Source organism: Chiloscyllium plagiosum, unplaced genomic scaffold (assembly GCF_037043375.1).
Source record: "Chiloscyllium plagiosum isolate Xiang-an unplaced genomic scaffold, Cpla_swu_hap1 HiC_scaffold_5, whole genome shotgun sequence".
NCBI classification, from domain to species: Eukaryota; Metazoa; Chordata; class Chondrichthyes; order Orectolobiformes; family Hemiscylliidae; genus Chiloscyllium; species Chiloscyllium plagiosum.
In genome coordinates this window covers 123953198-123973135 of record NW_028270143.1, presented here as the reverse complement: position 1 = coordinate 123973135, position 19938 = coordinate 123953198, and positions in this window count along the sequence as shown.

Below are 19938 nucleotides of genomic sequence, written 5' to 3'. Positions count from 1 at the left end.
CCACACTGCTGATATCGCAGGCTGCTGATATCCCATGCTGCTGATATCCCAGGCTGCTGATATCACAGGCTGCTGATTTCACACACTGCTGATATCACAGCCTGCTGATATCCCATGCTGCTGATATCCCACACTGCTGATATCCCACACTGCTGACATCCCATGCTGTGAATATCCCATGCTGCTGATATCCCACGCTGCTGATATCCCATACTGCTGATATCCCAGGCTGCTAATATCCCACCATGCTGATATCCCAGGCTGCTGATATATCAGGCTGCTGATATATCAGGCTGCTGATATCCCATGCTACTGATATCAGATGCTGCTGATAACCCACGCTGCTGATATCCCACACTGCTGATATCTCACACTGCTGATGTCCCACACTGCTGTTTTTCCAGGCTTCCGATATGCCACACTGCTGATATCCCAGGCTGCTGATATCCCAGGCTGATGATATCCCACACTAATGGTATTCCATGATGCTGATATCCCAGGCTGCTGATATACCACACTGCTGATATCCCATGCTGCAGATATCCCACACTGCTGATATCCCACATTGTTGATATCCCAGGCAGCTGATATCCCACACTGCTGATATCCTAGGCTGCCGATATCCCATACTTTTGCTATCCCACGCTGCCAAATCCCACGCTGCTTATATCCCAGACCGCTGATATCCCACACTGCTGATATCCCAGGCTGCTGATATCCCACTTGGCTGATATCCCACACTGCTAATATCCCAGGCTGCTGATATCCCATGCTGCTGATATCCCAGGCTGCTGATATCCCACGCTGCTGATATTGCACACTGCTGATATCCCAGGCTGCTGAAATCCCAGGCTGCTGATATCCCAGGCTGCTGAAATCCCACACTGCTGATAACCCAAGCTGCTGATATTCCAGGCTGCTGATATCCCAGGCTGCTGATACCCCATGCTGCTGATATCCCACACTGCTGGTTTCCCGGACTGCTGATATCCCACACTGCTGATATCCCAGGCTGCTGATATCGCAACGTAGCTGATATCCCAACTCTGCTGATATCCCACACTGCAGATATCCCATGCTGCTGATATCCCACACTGTTGATATTCCACACTGCTGATATCCCAGGCTGCTGATATCCCACGTGGCTGATATCCCCACACTGCTGATATTCCACACTGCTGATATCGCAGGCTGCTGATATCCCATGCTGCTGATATCCCAGGCTGCTGATATCACAGGCTGCTGATTTCACACACTGCTGATATCACAGCCTGCTGATATCCCATGCTGCTGATATCCCACACTGCTGATATCCCACACTGCTGACATCCCATGCTGTGAATATCCCATGCTGCTGATATCCCACGCTGCTGATATCCCATACTGCTGATATCCCAGGCTGCTAATATCCCACCATGCTGATATCCCAGGCTGCTGATATATCAGGCTGCTGATATATCAGGCTGCTGATATCCCATGCTACTGATATCAGATGCTGCTGATAACCCACGCTGCTGATATCCCACACTGCTGATATCTCACACTGCTGATGTCCCACACTGCTGTTTTTCCAGGCTTCCGATATGCCACACTGCTGATATCCCAGGCTGCTGATATCCCAGGCTGATGATATCCCACACTAATGGTATTCCATGATGCTGATATCCCAGGCTGCTGATATACCACACTGCTGATATCCCATGCTGCAGATATCCCACACTGCTGATATCCCACATTGTTGATATCCCAGGCAGCTGATATCCCACACTGCTGATATCCTAGGCTGCCGATATCCCATACTTTTGCTATCCCACGCTGCCAAATCCCACGCTGCTTATATCCCAGACTGCTGATATCCCACACTGCTGATATCCCAGGCTGCTGATATCCCACTTGGCTGAAATCCCAGGCTGCTAATATCCCAGGCTGCTAATATCCCATGCTGCTGATATCCCAGGCTGCTGATATCCCATGCTGCTGATATTGCACACTGCTGATATCCCAGGCTGCTGAAATCCCAGGCTGCTGATATCCCAGGCTGCTGAAATCCCACACTGCTGATAACCCAAGCTGCTGATATTCCAGGCTGCTGATATCCCAGGCTGCTGATATCCCATGCTGCTGATATCCCACACTGCTGGTTTCCCGGACTGCTGATATCCCACACTGCTGATATCCCAGGCTGCTGATATCGCAACGTAGCTGATATCCCAACCCTGCTGATATCCCACACTGCAGATATCCCATGCTGCTGATATCCCACACTGTTGATATTCCACACTGCTGATATCCCAGGCTGCTGATATCCCACGTGGCTGATATCCCCACACTGCTGATATTCCACACTGCTGATATCGCAGGCTGCTGATATCCCATGCTGCTGATATCCCAGGCTGCTAATATCACAGGCTGCTGATTTCACACACTGCTGATATCACAGCCTGCTGATACCCCATGCTGCTGATATCCCACACTGCTGATATCCCACACTGCTGACATCCCATGCTGTGAATATCCCATGCTGCTGATATCCCACGCTGCTGATATCCCAGGCCGTTGATATCCCACACTGCTGATATCCCACACTGCTGATATTGCACACTGCTGATATTCCATGCTGCTGAAATCCCAGACTGCTGATATCCTAGGCTGCTGATATCCCACACTGCTGATATCCCAGGCTGCTGATATCCCAGACTGTTGATATGCCAGGTTGCCTATATCCCAGGCTGATGATATCCCATGCTGCTGATATCCCAGGCTTCTGATATTCCAATGCAGCTGATATCCCAACACTGCTGATATCCCACACTGCTGTTATCCCAGGTTGCTGAATTCCCAGGCTGCTGATATCCCAGACTGCTCATATGCCAGGTTGCTGATATCCCACACTGCTGATATCCCAGGCTGCTGATATCCCAGACTGCTGATATGCCAGGTTGCTGATATCCCATACTGCTGATATCCCAGGCTGCTGATATCCCACACTACTGATATACCATACTGCTGAATTCCCAAGCTGCTGATTTCCCACACTGCTAATATCCCAGGCTGCTGATATCCCAGGCTGATGATATCCCACACTACTGATATCCCATGATGCTGATATCCCAGGCTGCTGATATACCAGACTGCTGATATCCCATGCTGCTGATATCCCAGGCTGATGATATCCCAGGTTGCTGATATCGCATACTGCTGATATCCCATGCTGCTGATATCCCACCTGCTGATATACCATGCTGCTGAATTCCCAGGCTGCTGATTTCCCAGACTGCTGATATGCCAGGTTGCTGATATCGCATACTGCTGATATCCCAGGCTGCTAATATCCCACCCTGCTGATATACCATGCTGCTGAATGCCCAGGCTGCTGATTTCCCAGACTGCTGATATGCCAGGTTGCTGATATCCCACACTGCTGATATCCCAGGCTGCTGATATCCGAATGCAGCTAATATCCCAACACTGCCGATATCCCACACTGCAGCTATCCTAGGCTGCAGATATGCCAACATTGCTGATATTGCACACTGCTGATATCCCATGCTGTTGATAACCCACACTGCTGATATCCCACACTGCTGATATCACACACTGCTGATATCCCACACTGTTGCTATCCCATACTACAGATATCCCAATGCTGCTGATATCCCACATTGCTGATATCCCAGGCTGCTGATATCCCATGCTACTGAAATCCCACACTGCTGACATCCCAGGTCACTGATAGCCCACACTGCTGATATCCCACACTGCTGATATCCCATGCTGCTGATATCCCACACTGTTGATATTCCACAATGCTGATATCCCAGGCTGCTGATATCCCACGTGGCTGATATCCCCACACTGCTGACATTCCACACTGCTGATATCGCAGGCTGCTGATATCCCATGCTGTTGATATCCCAGGCTGCTCATATCACAGGCTGCTGATTTCACACACTGCTGATATCACAGGCTGCTGATATCCCATGCTGCTGATATCCCAATGCAGCTGATATCGCAACATTGCTGATATCCCATAGTGCAGATATCCCAGGTTGCTGATATCCCAGACTGCTGATATCCCAGACTGCTGATATGCCAGGTTGCTGATATCCCATACTGCTGATATCCCAGGCTGCAGATAGCCCATGCTGCTGAAATCCCAGGCTGCTGATATCCCACACTGCAGATAACCCATGCTGCTGATAGCCCATGCTGCTGATATCCCAGTCTGCTGATATCCCACACTGCTCTTAGCACACATTGCTGATCCACGCTGCTGATATCTTACACTGCTGAAATCCCAGGCTGCTGATATGCCAGGTTGCTGATATCCCAGACTACTGATATCCCTGGCTGCTGATATCCCATGCTGCTGATATCCCAGACTGCTGAAATGCCAGGTTGCTGATATCCCAGACTACTGATATCCCAGGCTGCTGATATCCCAGTCTGCTGATATCCCACACTGCTGATAGCACACATTGCTGATCCACGCTGCTGATATCCTACACTGCTGAAATCCCAGGCTGCTGATATGCCAGGTTGCTGATATCCCACACAGCTGATATCGCTGGCTGCTGATATCCCATGCTGCTGATATCCCAGGCTGCTGATATCCATGCTGCTGATATCCCACACTGCTGAAATCCCAGGCTGCTGATATCCTAGGCTGCTGATATCCCATGCTGCTAATATCCCTGGCTGCTGATATCCCAGGCTGCTCATATCACAGGCTGCTGATTTCACACACTGCTGATATCACAGGCTGCTGATATCCCATGCTGCTGATATCCCAATGCAGCTGATATCGCAACATTGACGATATCGCATAGTGCAGATATCCCAGATTGCTGATATCCCAGACTGCTGATATCCCAGACTGCTGATATCCCAGGTTGCTGATACCCCACACTGCTGATATCCCAGGCTGCTGATAGCCGATGCTGCTGAAATCCCAGGCTGCTGATATCCCACACTGCAGATAACCCATGCTGCTGATAGCCCATGCTGCTGATATCCCAGTCTGCTGATATCCCACACTGCTGATAGCACATATTGCTGATCCACGCTGCTGATATCTTACACTGCTGAAATCCCAGGCTACTGAAATGCCAGGTTGCTGATATCCCAGACTACTGATATCCCTGGCTGCTGATATCCCATGCTGCTGATATCCCAGACTGCTGAAATGCCAGGTGTGCTGATATCCCAGACTACTGATATCCCAGGCTGCTGATATCCCAGTCTGCTGATATCCCACACTGCTGATAGCACACATTGCTGTTCTACGCTGCTGATATCCTACACTGCTGAAATCCCAGGCTGCTGATATGCCAGGTTGCTGATATCCCACACAGCTGATATCGCTGGCTGCTGATATCCCATGCTGCTGATATCCCAGGCTGCTGATATCCCATGCTGCTGATATCCCACACTGCTGAAATCCCAGGCTGCTGATATCCTAGGCTGCTGATATCCCATGCTGCTGATATCCCTGGCTGCTGATATCCCATGCTGCTGATATCCCAGGCTTCTGATATTCCAATGCAGCTGATATCCCAACACTGCTGATATCCCACACTGCTGATATCCCAGGTTGCTGATATCCCATACTGCTCATTTCTCATACCGCTGATATCCCAACACTGCTGAAATCCCATGCTGCTGATATCCAAGGCTGCAGATATCCCAGGTTGCTGATATCCCACTCTGCTGATATTGCACACTGCTGATATTCCATGCTGCTGATATCCGAGGCTGCTACTATCCCAGGCTGCTGATATCCCATGTTGCCGATATTCCAGGCTGCTGATATCCCATGCGGCTGATATCCCAGGCTGCTAATATCCCACCATGCTGATATCCCAGGCTGCTGATATATCAGGCTGCTGATATATCAGGCTGCTGATATCCCAGGCTGCTGATAACCCATGCTGCTGATATCCCACACTGCTGATATCTCACACTGCTGATGTCCCACGCTGCAGTTTTTCCAGGCTTCCGATATCCCACACTGCTGATATCCCAGGCTGCTGATATCCCAGGCTGATGATATCCCACACTGCTGATATCCCATGCTGCTGCTATCCCACACTGCTGATATCCCAAGCTAATGATAACCCAGAACTGCTGATATCCCATGCTGCTGATATCCCACACTGCTGATATCCCACGCTGCTGATATCCTAGGCTGCTGATATCCCACACTGCTGATATCCTAGGCTGCCGATATCCCATACATTTGATATCCCACGCTGCCAAATTCCACGCTGCTTATATCCCAGACCGCTGATATCCCACACTGCTGATATCCTAGGCTACTGATATCCCACATGGCTGCTATCCCACACTGCTAATATCCCAGGCTGTTGATATCCCATGCTGCTGATATCCTAGGCTGCTGATATCCCACGCTGCTGATATTGCACACTGCTGATATCCCAGGCTGCAGAAATCCCAGGCTGCTGATATCCCAGGCTGCTGAAATCCCACACTGCTGATATCCCAGGCTGCTGATATCCCACATGGCTGCTATCCCACACTGCTAATAACCCAGGCTGCTGATATCCCATGCTGCTGATATCCCTGGCTGCTGATATCCCACGCTGCTGATATCCCTGGCTGCTGATATCCCACGCTGCTGATATTGCACACTGCTGATATTCCTGGCTGCTGATATCCCAGGCTGCTGATATCCCACACTGCGAGTATCCCAGGCTGCTGATATCCCAATGCAGCTGTCATCCCAATACTGCTGATATCTCATCCTGCAGCTATCCCAGGCTGCTGATATCCCAATGTTGCTGATATCCCACAATGCCAATACCCCATACAGCTGATATCCCAGGCTGTGATATCCCACACTGCAGCTATCCCAGGCTGCTGATATCCCATGCTGCTGATATCCCACACTGCTGGTTTCCCAGACTGCTGATATCCCACACTGCTGATATCCCAGGCTGCTGATATCACAACGTAGCTGATATCCCAACACTGCTGATATCCCACACTGCAGATATCCCATGCTGCTGATATCCCACACTGTGGATATTCCACACTGCTGATATCCCAGGCTGCTGATATCCCACGTGGCTGATATCCCCACACTGCTGATATTCCACACTGCTGATATCCCAGGCTATTGATATCCCATGCTGCTGATATTCCAGGCTGCCGATATCACAGGCTGCTGATTTCACACACTGCTGATATCCCAGGCTGCTGATATCCCATGCTGCTGATATCCCACACTGCTGATATCCCACACTGCTGACATCCCACGCTGTGGATATCCCATGCTGCTGATATCCCACACTGCTGATATCCCAGGCTGTTGATATCACACACTGCTGATATTCCACACTGCTGAAATCCCAGGCTGCTGATATCCCACACTGCTGATATCCTAGGCTGCCGATATCCCATACTTTTGATATCCCACGCTGCTTATATCCCAGACTGCTGATATCCCACACTGCTGATATTGCACACTGCTGATATCCCAGGCTGCTGAAATCCCAGGCTGCTGATATCCCAGGCTGCTGAAATCCCACACTGCTGATAACCCAAGCTGCTGATATTCCTGGCTGCTGATATCCCAGGCTGCTGATATCCCACACTGCTAGTATCCCAGGCTGCTGATATCCCAACGCAGCTGTCATCCCAATACTGCTGATATCTCACCCTGCAGCTATCCCAGGCTGCTGATATCCCAATGTTGCTGATATCCCACAATGCCAATACCCCATACAGCTGATATCCCAGACTGCTGATATCCCAGGCTGTGATATCCCACACTGCAGCTATTCCAGGCTGCTGATATCCCATGCTGCTGACATCCCACACTGCTGGTTTCCCAGAATGCTGATATCCCAACACTGCTGATATCCCCGGCTGCTGATATCACAACGTAGCTGATATCCCAACACTGCTGATATCCCACACTGCAGATATCCCATGCTGCTGATATCCCACACAGTTGATATTCCACACTGCTGATATCCCAGGCTGCTGATTTCCCACGTGGCTAATATCCCCACACTGCAGATATTCCACACTGCTGATATCCCAGGCTGTTGATATCCCATGCTGCTGATATTCCAGGCTGCTGATATCACAGGCTGCTGATTTCACACACTGCCGATATCCCAGGCTGCTGATATCCCACACTGCTGATATCCCACACTGCTGATATCCCACACTGCTGACATCCCACGCTGTGGATATCCCATGCTGCTGATATCCCACGCTGCTGATATCCCAGGCTGTTGATATCCAACACTGCTGATATCCCACACTGCTGATATTCCACACTGCTGAAATCCCAGTCTGCTGATATCCTAGGCTGCTGATATCCCAGACTGTTGATATGCCAGGTTGCTGATATCCCAGGCTGCTGATATCCCATGCTGCTGTTATCCCAGGCTTCTGATATTCCAATGCACCTGATATCCCAACACTGCTGATATCCCACACTGCTGATATCCCAGGTTGCTGAATTCCCAGGCTGCTGATATCCCAGACTGCTGATATGCCAGGTTGCTGATATCCCGCACTGCTGATATCCCAGGCTGCTGAATTCCCAGGCTGCTGATATCCCAGACTGCTGATATGCCAGGTTGCTGATATCCCATACTGCTGTTATCCCAGGCTGCTGATGTCCCACACTGCTGATATACCATGCTGCTGATATCCCAGGCTGCTGATATCCCACACTGCTGATATCCCAGGCTGTTGATATCCCAGGCTGATGATATCCCACACTACTGATATCCCAGGCTGCTGATATCCCAACGCAGCTGTCATCCCAATACTGCTGATATCTCACCCTGCAGCTATCCCAGGCTGCTGATATCCCAATGTTGCTGATATCCCACACTGCCAATACCCCATACAGCTGATATCCCAGACTGCTGATATACCAGGCTGTGATATCCCACACTGCAGCTATCCCAGGCTGCTGATATCCCATGCTGCTGATATCCCAGGTAGCTGATATCCCAACACTGCTGATATCCCACACTGCAGATATCCCACACTGCAGATATCCCATGCTGCTGATATCCCACTCTGCTGATATTGCACACTGCTGATATTCCATGCTGCTGATATCCGAGGCTGCTACTATCCCAGGCTGCTGATATCCCATGTTGCCGATATTCCAGGCTGCTGATATCCCATGCGGCTGATATCCCAGGCTGCTAATATCCCACCATGCTGATATCCCAGGCTGCTGATATATCAGGCTGCTGATATATCAGGCTGCTGATATCCCAGGCTGCTGATAACCCATGCTGCTGATATCCCACACTGCTGATATCTCACACTGCTGATGTCCCACGCTGCAGTTTTTCCAGGCTTCCGATATCCCACACTGCTGATATCCCAGGCTGCTGATATCCCAGGCTGATGATATCCCACACTGCTGATATCCCATGCTGCTGCTATCCCACACTGCTGATATCCCAAGCTAATGATAACCCAGAACTGCTGATATCCCATGCTGCTGATATCCCACACTGCTGATATCCCACGCTGCTGATATCCTAGGCTGCTGATATCCCACACTGCTGATATCCTAGGCTGCCGATATCCCATACATTTGATATCCCACGCTGCCAAATTCCACGCTGCTTATATCCCAGACCGCTGATATCCCACACTGCTGATATCCTAGGCTACTGATATCCCACATGGCTGCTATCCCACACTGCTAATATCCCAGGCTGTTGATATCCCATGCTGCTGATATCCTAGGCTGCTGATATCCCACGCTGCTGATATTGCACACTGCTGATATCCCAGGCTGCAGAAGTCCCAGGCTGCTGATATCCCAGGCTGCTGAAATCCCACACTGCTGATATCCCAGGCTGCTGATATCCCACATGGCTGCTATCCCACACTGCTAATAACCCAGGCTGCTGATATCCCATGCTGCTGATATCCCTGGCTGCTGATATCCCATGCTGCTGATATCCCTGGCTGCTGATATCCCACGCTGCTGATATGCCAGGTTGCTGATATCCCGCACTGCTGATATCCCAGGCTGCTGAATTCCCAGGCTGCTGATATCCCAGACTGCTGATATGCCAGGTTGCTGATATCCCATACTGCTGTTATCCCAGGCTGCTGATGTCCCACACTGCTGATATACCATGCTGCTGATATCCCAGGCTGCTGATATCCCACACTGCTGATATCCCAGGCTGTTGATATCCCAGGCTGATGATATCCCACACTACTGATATCCCAGGCTGCTGATATCCCAACGCAGCTGTCATCCCAATACTGCTGATATCTCACCCTGCAGCTATCCCAGGCTGCTGATATCCCAATGTTGCTGATATCCCACACTGCCAATACCCCATACAGCTGATATCCCAGACTGCTGATATACCAGGCTGTGATATCCCACACTGCAGCTATCCCAGGCTGCTGATATCCCATGCTGCTGATATCCCAGGTAGCTGATATCCCAACACTGCTGATATCCCACACTGCAGATATCCCACACTGCAGATATCCCATGCTGCTGATATCCCACTCTGCTGATATTGCACACTGCTGATATTCCATGCTGCTGATATCCGAGGTGGCTACTATCCCAGGCTGCTGATATCCCATGTTGCCGATATTCCAGGCTGCTGATATCCCATGCGGCTGATATCCCAGGCTGCTAATATCCCACCATGCTGATATCCCAGGCTGCTGATATATCAGGCTGCTGATATATCAGGCTGCTGATATCCCAGGCTGCTGATAACCCATGCTGCTGATATCCCACACTGCTGATATCTCACACTGCTGATGTCCCACGCTGCAGTTTTTCCAGGCTTCCGATATCCCACACTGCTGATATCCCAGGCTGCTGATATCCCAGGCTGATGATATCCCACACTGCTGATATCCCATGCTGCTGCTATCCCACACTGCTGATATCCCAAGCTAATGATAACCCAGAACTGCTGATATCCCATGCTGCTGATATCCCACACTGCTGATATCCCACGCTGCTGATATCCTAGGCTGCTGATATACCACACTGCTGATATCCTAGGCTGCCGATATCCCATACATTTGATATCCCACGCTGCCAAATTCCACGCTGCTTATATCCCAGACCGCTGATATCCCACACTGCTGATATCCTAGGCTACTGATATCCCACATGGCTGCTATCCCACACTGCTAATATCCCAGGCTGTTGATATCCCATGCTGCTGATATCCTAGGCTGCTGATATCCCACGCTGCTGATATTGCACACTGCTGATATCCCAGGCTGCAGAAATCCCAGGCTGCTGATATCCCAGGCTGCTGAAATCCCACACTGCTGATATCCCAGGCTGCTGATATCCCACATGGCTGGTATCCCACACTGCTAATAACCCAGGCTGCTGATATCCCATGCTGCTGATATCCCTGGCTGCTGATATCCCACGCTGCTGATATCCCTGGCTGCTGATATCCCACGCTGCTGATATTGCACACTGCTGATATTCCTGGCTGCTGATATCCCAGGCTGCTGATATCCCACACTGCGAGTATCCCAGGCTGCTGATATCCCAATGCAGCTGTCATCCCAATACTGCTGATATCTCATCCTGCAGCTATCCCAGGCTGCTGATATCCCAATGTTGCTGATATCCCACAATGCCAATACCCCATACAGCTGATATCCCAGGCTGTGATATCCCACACTGCAGCTATCCCAGGCTGCTGATATCCCATGCTGCTGATATCCCACACTGCTGGTTTCCCAGACTGCTGATATCCCACACTGCTGATATCCCAGGCTGCTGATATCACAACGTAGCTGATATCCCAACACTGCTGATATCCCACACTGCAGATATCCCATGCTGCTGATATCCCACACTGTGGATATTCCACACTGCTGATATCCCAGGCTGCTGATATCCCACGTGGCTGATATCCCCACACTGCTGATATTCCACACTGCTGATATCCCAGGCTATTGATATCCCATGCTGCTGATATTCCAGGCTGCCGATATCACAGGCTGCTGATTTCACACACTGCTGATATCCCAGGCTGCTGATATCCCATGCTGCTGATATCCCACACTGCTGATATCCCACACTGCTGACATCCCACGCTGTGGATATCCCATGCTGCTGATATCCCACACTGCTGATATCCCAGGCTGTTGATATCACACACTGCTGATATTCCACACTGCTGAAATCCCAGGCTGCTGATATCCCACACTGCTGATATCCTAGGCTGCCGATATCCCATACTTTTGATATCCCACGCTGCTTATATCCCAGACTGCTGATATCCCACACTGCTGATATTGCACACTGCTGATATCCCAGGCTGCTGAAATCCCAGGCTGCTGATATCCCAGGCTGCTGAAATCCCACACTGCTGATAACCCAAGCTGCTGATATTCCTGGCTGCTGATATCCCAGGCTGCTGATATCCCACACTGCTAGTATCCCAGGCTGCTGATATCCCAACGCAGCTGTCATCCCAATACTGCTGATATCTCACCCTGCAGCTATCCCAGGCTGCTGATATCCCAATGTTGCTGATATCCCACAATGCCAATACCCCATACAGCTGATATCCCAGACTGCTGATATCCCAGGCTGTGATATCCCACACTGCAGCTATTCCAGGCTGCTGATATCCCATGCTGCTGACATCCCACACTGCTGGTTTCCCAGAATGCTGATATCCCAACACTGCTGATATCCCCGGCTGCTGATATCACAACGTAGCTGATATCCCAACACTGCTGATATCCCACACTGCAGATATCCCATGCTGCTGATATCCCACACAGTTGATATTCCACACTGCTGATATCCCAGGCTGCTGATTTCCCACGTGGCTAATATCCCCACACTGCAGATATTCCACACTGCTGATATCCCAGGCTGTTGATATCCCATGCTGCTGATATTCCAGGCTGCTGATATCACAGGCTGCTGATTTCACACACTGCCGATATCCCAGGCTGCTGATATCCCACACTGCTGATATCCCACACTGCTGATATCCCACACTGCTGACATCCCACGCTGTGGATATCCCATGCTGCTGATATCCCACGCTGCTGATATCCCAGGCTGTTGATATCCAACACTGCTGATATCCCACACTGCTGATATTCCACACTGCTGAAATCCCAGTCTGCTGATATCCTAGGCTGCTGATATCCCAGACTGTTGATATGCCAGGTTGCTGATATCCCAGGCTGCTGATATCCCATGCTGCTGTTATCCCAGGCTTCTGATATTCCAATGCACCTGATATCCCAACACTGCTGATATCCCACACTGCTGATATCCCAGGTTGCTGAATTCCCAGGCTGCTGATATCCCAGACTGCTGATATGCCAGGTTGCTGATATCCCGCACTGCTGATATCCCAGGCTGCTGAATTCCCAGGCTGCTGATATCCCAGACTGCTGATATGCCAGGTTGCTGATATCCCATACTGCTGTTATCCCAGGCTGCTGATGTCCCACACTGCTGATATACCATGCTGCTGATATCCCAGGCTGCTGATATCCCACACTGCTGATATCCCAGGCTGTTGATATCCCAGGCTGATGATATCCCACACTACTGATATCCCAGGCTGCTGATATCCCAACGCAGCTGTCATCCCAATACTGCTGATATCTCACCCTGCAGCTATCCCAGGCTGCTGATATCCCAATGTTGCTGATATCCCACACTGCCAATACCCCATACAGCTGATATCCCAGACTGCTGATATACCAGGCTGTGATATCCCACACTGCAGCTATCCCAGGCTGCTGATATCCCATGCTGCTGATATCCCAGGTAGCTGATATCCCAACACTGCTGATATCCCACACTGCAGATATCCCACACTGCAGATATCCCATGCTGCTGATATCCCACACTGTTGATATTCCACACTGCTGATATCCCAGGCAGCTGATATCCCACGTGGCTGATATCCCCACACTGCTGATATTCCACACGACTGATATCCCAGGCTGTTGATATCCCATGCTGCTGATATCCCACACTGCTGATAACCCAAGCTGCTGATATTCCAGGCTGCTGATATCCCAGGCTGCTGATATCCCACACTGATGGTATCCCAGGATGCTGATATCCCAACGCAGCTGTCATCCCAATACTGCTGATATCTCACCCTGCAGCTATCCCAGGCTGCTGATATCCCAATGTTGCTGATATCCCACTCTGCCAATACCCCAAACAGCTGATATCCCAGACTGCTGATATCCAAGGCTGTGATATCCCACACTGCTGATATCCCAGGCTGCTGATAACCCATGCTGCTGATATCCCACACTGCTGGTTTCCTGGACTGCTGATATCCCACACTGCTGATATCCCAGGCTGCTGATATCGCAACATAGCTGATATCCCAACACTGCTGATATCCCACACTGCAGATATCCCATGCTGCTGATATCCCACACTGTTGATATTCCACACTGCTGATATCCCAGGCTGCTGATATCACACGTGGCTGATATCCCCACACTGCTGATATTCCACACTGATGATATCCCAGGCTGTGATATCCCACACTGCAGCTATCCCAGGCTGCTGATATACCATGCTGCTGACATCCCACACTGCTGGTTTCCCAGACTGCTGATATCCCACACTGCTGATATCCCAGGCTGCTGATATCACAACGTAGCTGATATCCCAACACTGCTGATATCCCACACTGTTGATATTCCACACTGCTGATATCCCAGGCTGCTGATATTCCACGTGGCTGATATTCCAGGCTGCTGATATCACAGGCTGCTGATTTCACACACTGCTGATATCCCAGGCTGCTGATATTCCATGCTGCTGATATCCCACACTGCTGATATCCCAGGCTGTTGATATCCCACACTGCTGATATCCCACACTGCTGATATTGCACACTGCTGATATTCCACGCTGCTGAAATCCCAGGCTGCTGATATCCTAGGCTGCTGATATCCCACACTGCTGATATACTAGGCTGCCGATATCCCATACTTTTGATATCCCACGCTGCCAAATCCCACGCTGCTTATATCCCAGACCGCTGATATCCCACACTGCTGATATCCCCGGCTGCTGATATCACAACGTAGCTGATATCCCAACACTGCTGATATCCCACACTGCAGATATCCCATGCTGCTGATATCCCACACAGTTGATATTCCACACTGCTGATATCCCAGGCTGCTGATTTCCCACGTGGCTAATATCCCCACACTGCTGATATTCCACACTGCTGATATCCCAGGCTGCTGATATCGCATGCTGCTGATATTCCAGGCTGCTGATATCACAGGCTGCTGATTTCACACACTGCCGATATCCCAGGCTGCTGATTTCCCACACTGCTGATATCCCACACTGCTGATATCCCACACTGCTGACATCCCACGCTGTGGATATCCCATGCTGCTGATATCCCAGGCTGTTGATATCCAACACTGCTGATATCCCACACTGCTGATATTCCACACTGCTGAAATCCCAGTCTGCTGATATCCTAGGCTGCTGATATCCCAGACTGTTGATATGCCAGGTTGCTGATATCCCAGGCTGCTGATATCCCATGCTGCTGTTATCCCAGGCTTCTGATATTCCAATGCACCTGATATCCCAACACTGCTGATATCCCACACTGCTGATATCCCAGGTTGCTGAATTCCCAGGCTGCTGATATCCCAGACTGCTGATATGCCAGGTTGCTGATATCCCACACTGCTGATATCCCAGGCTGCTGAATTCCCAGGCTGCTGATATCCCAGACTGCTGATATGCCAGGTTGCTGATATCCCATACTGCTGTTATCCCAGGCTGCTGATGTCCCACACTGCTGATATACCATGCTGCTGATATCCCAGGCTGCTGATATCCCACACTGCTGATATTCCAGGCTGTTGATATCCCAGGCTGATGATATCCCACACTACTGATATCCCAGGCTGCTGATATCCCAACGCAGCTGTCATCCCAATACTGCTGATATCTCACCCTGCAGCTATCCCAGGCTGCTGATATCCCAATGTTGCTGATATCCCACACTGCCAATACCCCATACAGCTGATATCCCAGACTGCTGATATACCAGGCTGTGATATCCCACACTGCAGCTATCCCAGGCTGCTGATATCCCATGCTGCTGATATCCCAGGTAGCTGATATCCCAACACTGCTGATATCCCACACTGCAGATATCCCACACTGCAGATATCCCATGCTGCTGATATCCCACACTGTTGATATTCCACACTGCTGATATCCCAGGCAGCTGATATCCCACGTGGCTGATATCCCCACACTGCTGATATTCCACACGACTGATATCCCAGGCTGCTGATATCCCACACTGCTGATAACCCAAGCTGCTGATATTCCAGGCTGCTGATATCCCAGGCTGCTGATATCCCACACTGATGGTATCCCAGGATGCTGATATCCCAACGCAGCTGTCATCCCAATACTGCTGATATCTCACCCTGCAGCTATCCCAGGCTGCTGATATCCCAATGTTGCTGATATCCCACTCTGCCAATACCCCAAACAGCTGATATCCCAGACTGCTGATATCCAAGGCTGTGATATCCCACACTGCTGATATCCCAGGCTGCTGATAACTCATGCTGCTGATATCCCACACTGCTGGTTTCCTGGACTGCTGATATCCCACACTGCTGATATCCCAGGCTGCTGATATCACAACATAGCTGATATCCCAACACTGCTGATATCCCACACTGCAGATATCCCATGCTGCTGATATCCCACACTGTTGATATTCCACACTGCTGATATCCCAGGCTGCTGATATCCCACGTGGCTGATATCCCCACACTGCTGATATTCCACACTGATGATATCCCAGGCTGTGATATCCCACACTGCAGCTATCCCAGGCTGCTGATATACCATGCTGCTGACATCCCACACTGCTGGTTTCCCAGACTGCTGATATCCCACACTGCTGATATCCCAGGCTGCTGATATCACAACGTAGCTGATATCCCAACACTGCTGATATCCCACACTGCAGATATCCCATGCTGCTGATATCCCACACTGTTGATATTCCACACTGCTGATATCCCAGGCTGCTGATATTCCACGTGGCTGATATTCCAGGCTGCTGATATCACAGGCTGCTGATTTCACACACTGCTGATATCCCACACTGCTGATATTGCACACTGCTGATATTCCACGCTGCTGAAATCCCAGGCTGCTGATATCCTAGGCTGCTGATATCCCACACTGCTGATATACTAGGCTGCCGATATCCCATACTTTTGATATCCCACGCTGCCAAATCCCACGCTGCTTATATCCCAGACCGCTGATATCCCACACTGCTGATATCCCCGGCTGCTGATATCACAACGTAGCTGATATCCCAACACTGCTGATATCCCACACTGCAGATATCCCATGCTGCTGATATCCCACACTGTTGATACTCCACACTACTGATATCCCATGCTGCTGATATCCCACGTGGCTGATATCCCCACACTGCTGATATTCCACACTGCTGATATCCCAGGCTGTTGATATCGCATGCTGCTGATATCCCAGGCTCTGATATCACAGGCTGCTGATTTCACACACTGCTGATATCCCAGGCTGCTGATATCCCATGCTGCTGATATCCCACACTGCTGATATCCCACACTGCTGACATCCCATACTGTGGATATCCCATGCTGCTGATATCCCACACTGCTGATATCCCAGGCTGTTGATATCCCACACTGCTGATATCCCACACTGCTGATATTGCACACTGCTGATATTCCACGCTGCTGATATCCTAGGCTGCTGATATCCCAGACTGTTGATATGCCAGGTTGCTGATATCCCAGGCTGCTGATATCCCATGCTGCTGTTATCCCAGGCTTCTGATATTCCAATGCAGCTGATATCCCAACACTGCTGATATCCCACACTGCTGATATCCCACACTGCTGATATTGCACACTGCTGATATTCCACGCTGCTGAAATCCCAGGCTGCTAATATCCTAGGCTGCTGATATCCCACACTGCTTATATCCCACTTTGCTGATATCCCAGGCTGCTGATATCCCAGACTGTTGATATGCCAGGTTGCTGATATCCCAGGCTGCTGATATCCCATGCTGCTGTTATCCCAGGCTTCTGATATTCCAATGCAGCTGATATCCCTACACTGCTGATATCCCACACTGCTGATATCCCAGGTTGCTGAATTCCCAGGCTGCGGATATCCCAGACTGCTGATATGCCAGGTTGCTGATATCCCACTCTGCTGATATCCCAGGCTGCTGAATTCCCAGGCTGCTGATATCCCAGACTGCTGATATGCCAGGCTGCTGATGTCCCACACTGCTGATATACCATGCTGCTGAATTCCCAGGCTGCTGATATCGCAACATAGCTGATATCCCAACACTGCTGATATCCCACACTGCTGATATCCCACACTGCTAACATCCCATGCTGTGAATATCCCATGCTGCTGATATCCCACACTGCTAGTATCCCAGGCTGCTGATATCCCAATGCAGCTGTCATCCCAATACTGCTGATATCTCACCCTGCAGCTATCCCAGGCTGCTGATATCCCAATGTTGCTGATATCCCACAATGCCAATACCCCATACAGCTGATATCCCAGACTGCTGATATCCCAGGCTGCTGATATCCCAGACTGTTGATATGCCAGGTTGCTGATATCCCAGGCTGCTGATATCCCATGCTGCTGTTATCCCAGGCTTCTGATATTCCAATGCAGCTGATATCCCAACACTGCTGATATCCCACACTGCTGATATCCCAGGTTGCTGAATTCCCAGGCTGCTGATATCCCAGACTGCTGATATGCCAGGTTGCTGATATCCCACACTGCTGATATCCCAGGCTGCTGAATTCCCAGGCTGCTGATATCCCAGACTGCTGATATGCCAGGCTGCTGATGTCCCACACTGCTGATATACCATGCTGCTGAATTCCCAGGCTGCTGATTTCCCAGACTGCTGATATGCCAGGTTGCTGATATCCCAGGCTGCTGAAATCCCAAGCTGCTGATATCCCAGGTCACTGATAGCTAACACTGCTGATATCCCACACTGCTGATATTGCACACTGCTGATATCCCATGCTGCTGATATCCCATGCTGCTGAATTCCCAGGCTGCTGATATCCCACACTGCTGATATCCCAGGCTGCTGATATCCCAGGCTGATGATATCCCACACTACTGATATCCCATGATGCTGATATCAGTAGTGTGGGGAGGGTGGGACCTGTACAAACAGGACGGGTTGCACCTGAACCAGAAGGGCACCAATATCCTGGGGGGTAGGTTTGCTAGCACTCTTCGGGGGGGTTTAAACTAATTTGGCAGGGTGATGTGATCCGGACTTGTAGTCCAGCAAGTAAGCTAGCTGTGTGTCAGGATGCCCAAGACTGTAGGGAGGCTGTGGAGAAGGTAGCACTGACAGGGACTACTTGCGGACACAGAGGTGGGCTCAAGTGCGTATACGTCAACGCAAGGAGTATCAGAAATAAGGTGGGTGAACTTAAGGCGTGGATCGGTACCTGGGACTACGATGTTGTGGCCATCACGGAAACGTGGATAGATGAGGGACAGGAATGGCTGTTGGAGGTTCCTGGTTACAGGTGTTTCAGTAAGATTAGGGAGGGTGGGAAAAAAGGAGGGGGGGTGGCATTGCTAATTAGAAATGGTATAACGGCTGCAGAAAGGAAGTTTGAGGGGGATCTGCCTCTGGAGATAGTATGGGCTGAAGTCAGAAATAGGAAAGGTGCAGTCACCTTGTTGGGTGTTTACTATAGGCCCCCCAATAGCAGCAGAGATGTGGAGAAACAGATTGGGAAACAGATTTTGGAAAGGTGCAGAAGCCACAGGGTGGTAGTCATGGGCGACTT